Source organism: Lactuca sativa, chromosome 7, assembly GCF_002870075.4.
Source record: "Lactuca sativa cultivar Salinas chromosome 7, Lsat_Salinas_v11, whole genome shotgun sequence".
Classification (NCBI taxonomy): Eukaryota; Viridiplantae; Streptophyta; class Magnoliopsida; order Asterales; family Asteraceae; genus Lactuca; species Lactuca sativa.
Window position 1 is genome coordinate 18,824,035 of NC_056629.2, and position 7,291 is coordinate 18,831,325.

Here is a 7,291-nt window from a genome sequence, read left to right on the forward strand (position 1 = left end):
ATATTAATTTTGTTTAGTTAATTTTTTAATTTCATTTTTATTGAGTTAATTATTTCTTTTTGGACAACATCACGGTCCTAATTTATTATAAACAAATCTCATCTATCCCACCATTACCAGACTGAGTGATGGTGATGGTGTTGTCTAAATTATGTTACCTTCAAACTATTAAAAATAAATTATTAGATGCGGCGTGGGTGAGATTTAATTTTTGGTTTTTTGATTTAAAGTAATAAAGAAAACGGTTAAAAGAAATTAAAACAATTAAAAAATAGTAATCCGCACTACTAGAAAAACAGCCTTTTACGACGCTCATTGCGCGTCATAAATGGCTCAGACGACGCGCAAATGCGCGTCAAGGAAGGCCCTGTCATAAAGAGAGACGACGCGCTTTTGCGCGTCGTCTATAGACGACGCACATTTACGACGCGCCTTTACGACACGCAATGCGTATCAAGGAAGGCCCTGTCATAAAGGAAGACAACACGCATTCGCGTGTCGTAACCTTACGACGCTCGTGTTAATGACACACAATGCGTATCAAGAAAGCCCCTATCAAGAAAGGCCATGTCATAAATGAAGATGACACACATTTTTGCGTATCATAATTTTAAATGTTTAAAAAAATATATTTTTTTTATAGATCTACCAATTTTCAAATTAAATTTGCATTTATTGCATCATAATATAAAATAAAATATCATATACAAAATATATAATCCATTTCATAAAATTTAATGTCATACAAAAAGAGAATCCATTGCATAATATTTTATTACAAATTTAACTTTTTTTTTGTTTCCGTACTTTGACAATTTGTGCTGTTGCTGATTCCAAAGCCAATCCACGACTGCATTCCAGAGCTGATTCAGTGGAAAGAGCATCCCAGACTCCATCACTTGAAATTACAAGCCGCCCACAAGCAGAAAATAGCTGAAGATCATGAATAAATAAAAGTTGTTAATAAAAAGAGGAATAAATTGAGTTTAATTACTAAACACCAACATTCAAACCAATTAATGAAAGTTAAAGCATCTAAAAAATATAGCATGGGATGCAAATATATCATGCATCTAAATAATATAGCATGGGATGCAAAGTTGCTTATTTATTCTTTTATAAATAAACAGAAACAAAAAATATTTACCGAAATTCTTCTATCATCCATTCTACTATCAAGATTTTCCCAAATTTCATCTGTGATTTGGAGATTTAAATTCTCTTCTGAATTTTTTAGATACCTACACTCTTCTTTCACAAACATACAAAAACATTATATATATATATATATATATATATATATATATATATATATATATATATATATATATATATATATATATATATATATATATATATAAAGTGATAAATATGTAATTTTGATAGAGGAGATTGTGTAGTTTACCTTGAAGGGTAGTAGACTATAACATCTTGCATACCGAAAACAAAAAAATTACATCAAATGTCTCAGATTATAAAATATATAAAAATAAAAAATAAATGGAAAAATTTACCAGTCATCTAATATTTTTGTAACAGACTCCTCATAAGTTGAATGCTAATAAAGGTGAAATGAGAAGAATATATAAATATATAATGTTAGTTTTATATAAAAGGATTAATAAGTTATAAGTGGTTTAATAATTCAGCATGTTGGCTATCTATCAACTGTGTGTGCATAAACAGGGGTAGAAAGTTCATTTGATCATGAAAAGAGAATGGGAATGACTTACATCATTAGGTCTTGATTTTCTTGAAGGTGGGCCGTGAGTGTGAGGAGCACGTGACCAATCAAAGAAAGATAAATCTTATACCACCACCATTTATAAGCTTAACATTATCAGCTTCTCTCATTTCTTAAAGAAAGCTTAACATTATGGCAAAAGGATGATTACTAGTTCGAGACCAACATATGTTACATAAAAGACTTCACTTGCATTCAATAAAGTTATTTCAAGCCTTCAAACATCAAGTGGACAAATCAAATATATAGATGATTGTTCACCATATCCTACTATTATCACAATATATATCTTCTCCCAACAGATGGAAAACTTACCTACAAAATGCTTGCCCATAGCTTGCAACTCTCGGTAGTGTCTGTTGCAGTGAAGGATCAAACTCATGTCTTGCAGCATCTACACAGACTTCAACAGCCTCAGGCTTACTTTTTTCTATTTAAGATAATTGTACTTTAACAAACAAATCAATAAAATAACCCTATACTTTTTTCCTCTCATTTCACCAAATTTTTCATGATCTTCTCAAATACCTTTTTAAACATCATTTAACATAAACACCACAAAATTATTTACCTGATGAACTGGAAAATGTGAAATGACAGTATGAGGTGAAGAACTTTTTAGGATTTCTGACAAATTAATACATGCAGCTAAGCACTAAAAAGGGTCCTTAGCTGTTAACCGCCATCTATTTCCACCAAGTGGATTATCTGCTGAATCAATAATATCATTCAGATGATTTTCCACAAATTGTAATCTACAATCATATGAACGCTTTTCAACTCCAGCTCCATAAAGAATTGCTAAATGTATCCTCAACCATCTTAACCCTGATTTCCCTAATGCTCTCCCTTCAGCAAACTCAAGAATTACTAGTTTTAGAAGGAAAGAAAGAAATGTAATAAATTGATATTGGAAGTTAGAAGGAAAGAAAGAAATGTAAAATCTAATTCAAAGATCAAAGTGACGCCCTACCTTTGCATTCCTCCTATCAAAATGATCCAAAGCATCATACAATAAAGTTGTTGGTTCTGTGCTCCCAATCTTGAAGATAGATTCAGTAGAAGCTGGGACCCTTTGAAGAAACTCAATGTTTGAGTTAGACAATATTCTAGCTCCATCACATTCTGGGATAAGGATAACGGGTTCATCATAAAGATAGAAAACTGGATCTCCACAAGGGCCCACCATCAGAAGCATATAATCCCAATACAGCAATACATTGTCCATTCCACACCAAACAAGTTGCTTTGGAGCTAGGGTAGACTGTACGTAAAAAGATGTTAATGGCATCACATACATAATACAAGAAAAATATGGTTTTTTGTATCAATAAGAGTGTCATAAAACCAATCTCACAACTGTACAGTTCCATTCCTCCCTCAATTTCATTATACAAAAAATACAAAATTTAAACATTATACAAGCTCACTAAAACTCAAATAAGATTTATGATAAAAAAAAAGTCTTGTTACTTTTAGATAAAAATATATAACTTTATTAAAATTATGAAAAAATTGGAAGGAATCACATTTCTTAAGAATGGTCTATTCCATTCCATCGGCAATGGAACAAACCATTCCATCCCTTCACACAAACACAACCGAAAAAAAATTATTTCAATAAAAGAATAGGAAGTAAGAAGAAGCATATACGATTTCAACTATCTTTGTTAGGCTGAAAACTTGTGGAGTAGAAGTAGACTATAGCTCCCCCATATAAACCTTACAAAGTGCTTTGACAAAGTCAACAATCTTCTCATTGCTGCAGCTGCTGCCTGATGGAGGATTCTTCCAGCCCCTATTTTTGTAAGAATTAGAAGGACGTTTGACTTTTTTTTTGTTTTGACTTTGTTCCTGATTCGTGTGAAAAGAAAGCGGAATCTAGTGGGGCCCCTTCTCTTAGTAGATGTAAGTGTCTTGAGGGCGAGGTTATCTTTATTTGGATAATTAGTATTCTTGCAACTTACCACTCATCTGCAAATGCTCTTAGTGTTGTCATATATGCTTCAACATGTTGTCACAAAAACCATTGGACAAAACATCAGAGATCAGACTGTATAATAAGGTTAATAAATAAGTTACTAATTGATATTTTGTAATTGTTTCATTAAAATATTAAAATAAGTATGATTCAAAATACTCACAAGTACAAGAAAAATATTCACATTGTTTTATTGGCATTTGGAAAGCATACAAAAAATTACCTTCCCTTCCAAAGCTTCAACAACTACATTAGCCTTCACAGATAGAGGTCCCTCAAATTTCTTTGCCTATGATCACACAAGCCAAAAAAATTCTATTAATATAATAAAAAATAAAATAACAAGATTAAAAAAACACACACAATATAAAAATATCTAACACCTGAGCAATTAGATCCCCAGAGCTAAGTGAAACAGATTTTGTGTTGTCAAAATCTTGAACATCAATTCCATTTTTCAATTTATTAAGCAGATCCTAATGTGAGAGCCATAATCATAAGATATTTAATTCCTTCCAAAGTTGGATTTGCAACACCACAGTTGGATTTGCAACACCATAGACTGTGAAGTTGTTGCTTTTTGAAACCCCACATGATTTCAACAAAGGTTCATCATCATACTTATTGAGTGATAGTGCCTGAAAAATACACAAAGCAAAAATATAAATAATCCCAATTCTATAATCAATGAATAAAATCACTTGGATGTTTAAGAATAGCACATCGGTTAAAACCCTCATTCTTTCTTGAGGTTTTTGTCGGGATTTCTCCACCAAAGACGATCTTTGCATCGTGTTAAGTGCTTTTGTATAGCGTTGCAGAGAGACCAATGAGCACAACTACAACAAATCACCACACAGTAAGAAGTAAGAACGACATGTGTATAGAAAAACCATTACAAAATGACAAGTGTGGGCCCACATAGAGATAGGGAAAAACTGAAACATAATAACAGTGACAGAGGACTGGAATGAAGCATTACATTCCAAGATCATGTTGGAATCGAATGCATTTTCATATGATTCTCTTTATTGTAAAACTTAAAACATAATAATAGCTCACTAAAACTTAAATAAGTTGTAGTAAAAACAACATTTTCTTCTTTTTTAGAAAACAACATTTTTTTTTTAAAAACAATGTCAATAAAACTACATAAATAAAAAGAGTTGTATTGCAAATTTTCATACCAATCCTTTATGGAATGAACAGAAAATGGAAAGAATCACATCCGTTCAGGAATGGTCCATTCCATTCCATTCCTTCTATGATTCCATAACATAAAAAGAAGACATACAGCTGCTCGTTGCAGGGCTTCTCACTCAAACCTGTGATCTTGTACTCAGTATTGGTAGGCCTGGTTTTCACCCTCAGATTCTTCAGTGTGCGCTTTGCCTGGTTTTCACCACACAAACTTTTAGTAACAATTTACAAATTACACCCTCGGGAAATGACAACATGACAGTTTGTTACCTTTTCCCAGTCAATAGAATAGGGATCTTTCACGTTTTGGTTTGCAATCAGAAAATCAACCACCGGCCCAGGCTGGATGATCATGGTTGTAGACACATCTGATAATCATAAACCATGGTTACTCTAATTTCATAACCTTCACTTCAGGGGTAAAAGTGGAAATGAGTAATGAGATATTTACTGATGTTGAGGGATAGACCACCCTGAGGTGTGCGGAAACTGGAATGGAATTCCTTGCATCCGAGAATGCCTCCTCAACTTGCTTCCCACTAAGAAGCTGCACTGGTAGCTCTTGATTCCACTAGACCTCCCAATGAATAAACCCTAGCATCAAACAGTTCTAATCAGGAATATATTATATATACATATCAATGAAATTAGAATTTGGGGACTAGGGTTAGGGTTAGGGCTAGCAACCATGAAATATAGCACACTGATTGTTGCTTAGAACATGTTCATAGTTCTGAACTCTGTAATGGAACTATAAATGGTGAAATGAGATCGAGAGGCACTTGTTCGGCTCAAGGATATCAGTTGCGTCTCTAGGAAGTTCGTCGAGCGCCACTCGTAGCTCCTCCTCCAAGTTTTGTACCGGAATATACACACAGGCCATTGACTCGAAATTATGTTTTGCTCCCATCGACGGTCACAGAGCGCTAGAATACGATTGTCGCCGGAATGTTATATAATGATTTTTCAAGGTTTAAGAGTGAGGATGGGGTGAGAAAGCTACAAACGGTGATGGTGGATGAAGTGTTGGTCGATAAGGCCTATATATCATTGTCGTGCAAGGCTAAAGATTTGGTGTGAGTTGGAGGTAGTGGAGGTGGGTATCAGGCGGGGTTTTAGGGATTCATTTTGCTCGAAGAGAATTTTAAGAGCTTTAAAAATATGAAAATATTGATTAAAGTCAAAAATATACTTCACAACTAAAAGCACATATGAGCAACCCACACAATGCTTTTAGGGTTTCTTTTGATTGAAGAAGATTTCACAACATACGAAGAAGAAGGAGAAGAGGATCAGGGGGGTTTTCAATTTTTTTGGTATGTCATTCCCCCCTTGGCAATTAAAAAATTGAAGAACGCGCGTTGATGAAAAAAATTATAAAACAACAGTTCTAAACGACGCACTTTTTTATAAAAGGTGCCCTCCGTGTTTTTAATTTTTTTTGTTGGACACTAATTTTAGGGCGCGCATAAATGTGTGTCTTTTATGCTTCATATTTTGGAAAACTAACATCAATTTTTAGGTCATGCACAAATGCGTGTCCTCTATCAGCGCGTGTCATTGATTGCGCGTCGTAAAAGGCTATTTTTCTAGTAGTGCCGATAAAATAATATATATATATATATATATATATATATATATATATATATAAACAATAATTATTAATAAGTTATAATCTAATAAAAAGAATTAATCTAATAAACATAAAATTAAAAAGAGATTAATAATCCAATAAAGTAATACTTTTTAATATATAAATATTATTTATTTAAAACAATATTTATTAATATATAACAATCTATTAAAAAATAAATAATAAAAAAATAAAAATACATATTTAATAAAAAGAAATTAGCAAAAGAATTAATGTATAATAATTAAATAAAAAAATAGATGCATAAATGGTCCTTGTAATTTGGTTGCAAAAATGGCCCTTGAGGATAAACTTGTCCTTTTTAAAAAACTTAACAACCAAACTATTAAAGTTACAATTTTCGTATAAAAAACACACAAGGTATTTGAAATTGGACCATCTTTACACCACAAAACATTTTTGGACCAAAACCACATAATTTTAACAACCACAAAGACAATTTTTGCAATTTTGTCCAAAAAATTGTAAAATACATCAATAACCAACATCAAAGTAAATAATTTTGGATTGTGGTGACTTGGTAAGACATATGAACGATGTGATGAGTAATTTATTGACTCATCTTCAAATTTTGGCACTACCAAACCTTTCAGACATGTATGTTTACATTTAGTGACTCTAAGGCATGAGATAAAACCTTATGTTCGCAATGGGGGATTAGTCGGTACGCGAAAGCTGATCCGAAAACTTTAATTAGAGAAGTTCCTTTTCA

The 7,291-nt window shown here is 32.5% G+C and overlaps 1 long non-coding RNA gene across 4 annotated transcripts; it reads right to left on the reverse strand.

The window, feature by feature from the left end:
- Positions 1 to 700: 700 nt before the first annotated feature.
- On the reverse strand, positions 701 to 5,919 carry LOC111890916 (uncharacterized). 4 transcript variants are annotated; one of them, XR_008225228.1, is made up of 12 exons: positions 5,613 to 5,919; positions 5,377 to 5,519; positions 5,196 to 5,293; positions 4,913 to 5,117; positions 4,448 to 4,564; positions 4,109 to 4,363; positions 3,398 to 4,014; positions 1,734 to 3,008; positions 1,515 to 1,558; positions 1,406 to 1,430; positions 1,148 to 1,248; positions 701 to 933 (listed from the first exon to the last, which is right to left on the reverse strand). It is a non-coding gene; the product is annotated as an uncharacterized LOC111890916 (long non-coding RNA). The 4 variants fall into 4 exon arrangements; XR_008225226.1 differs by having other exon boundaries at positions 1,406 to 2,593; positions 2,718 to 3,008; XR_008225227.1 differs by having other exon boundaries at positions 1,406 to 2,138; positions 2,316 to 3,008.
- Positions 5,920 to 7,291: the final 1,372 nt, after the last annotated feature.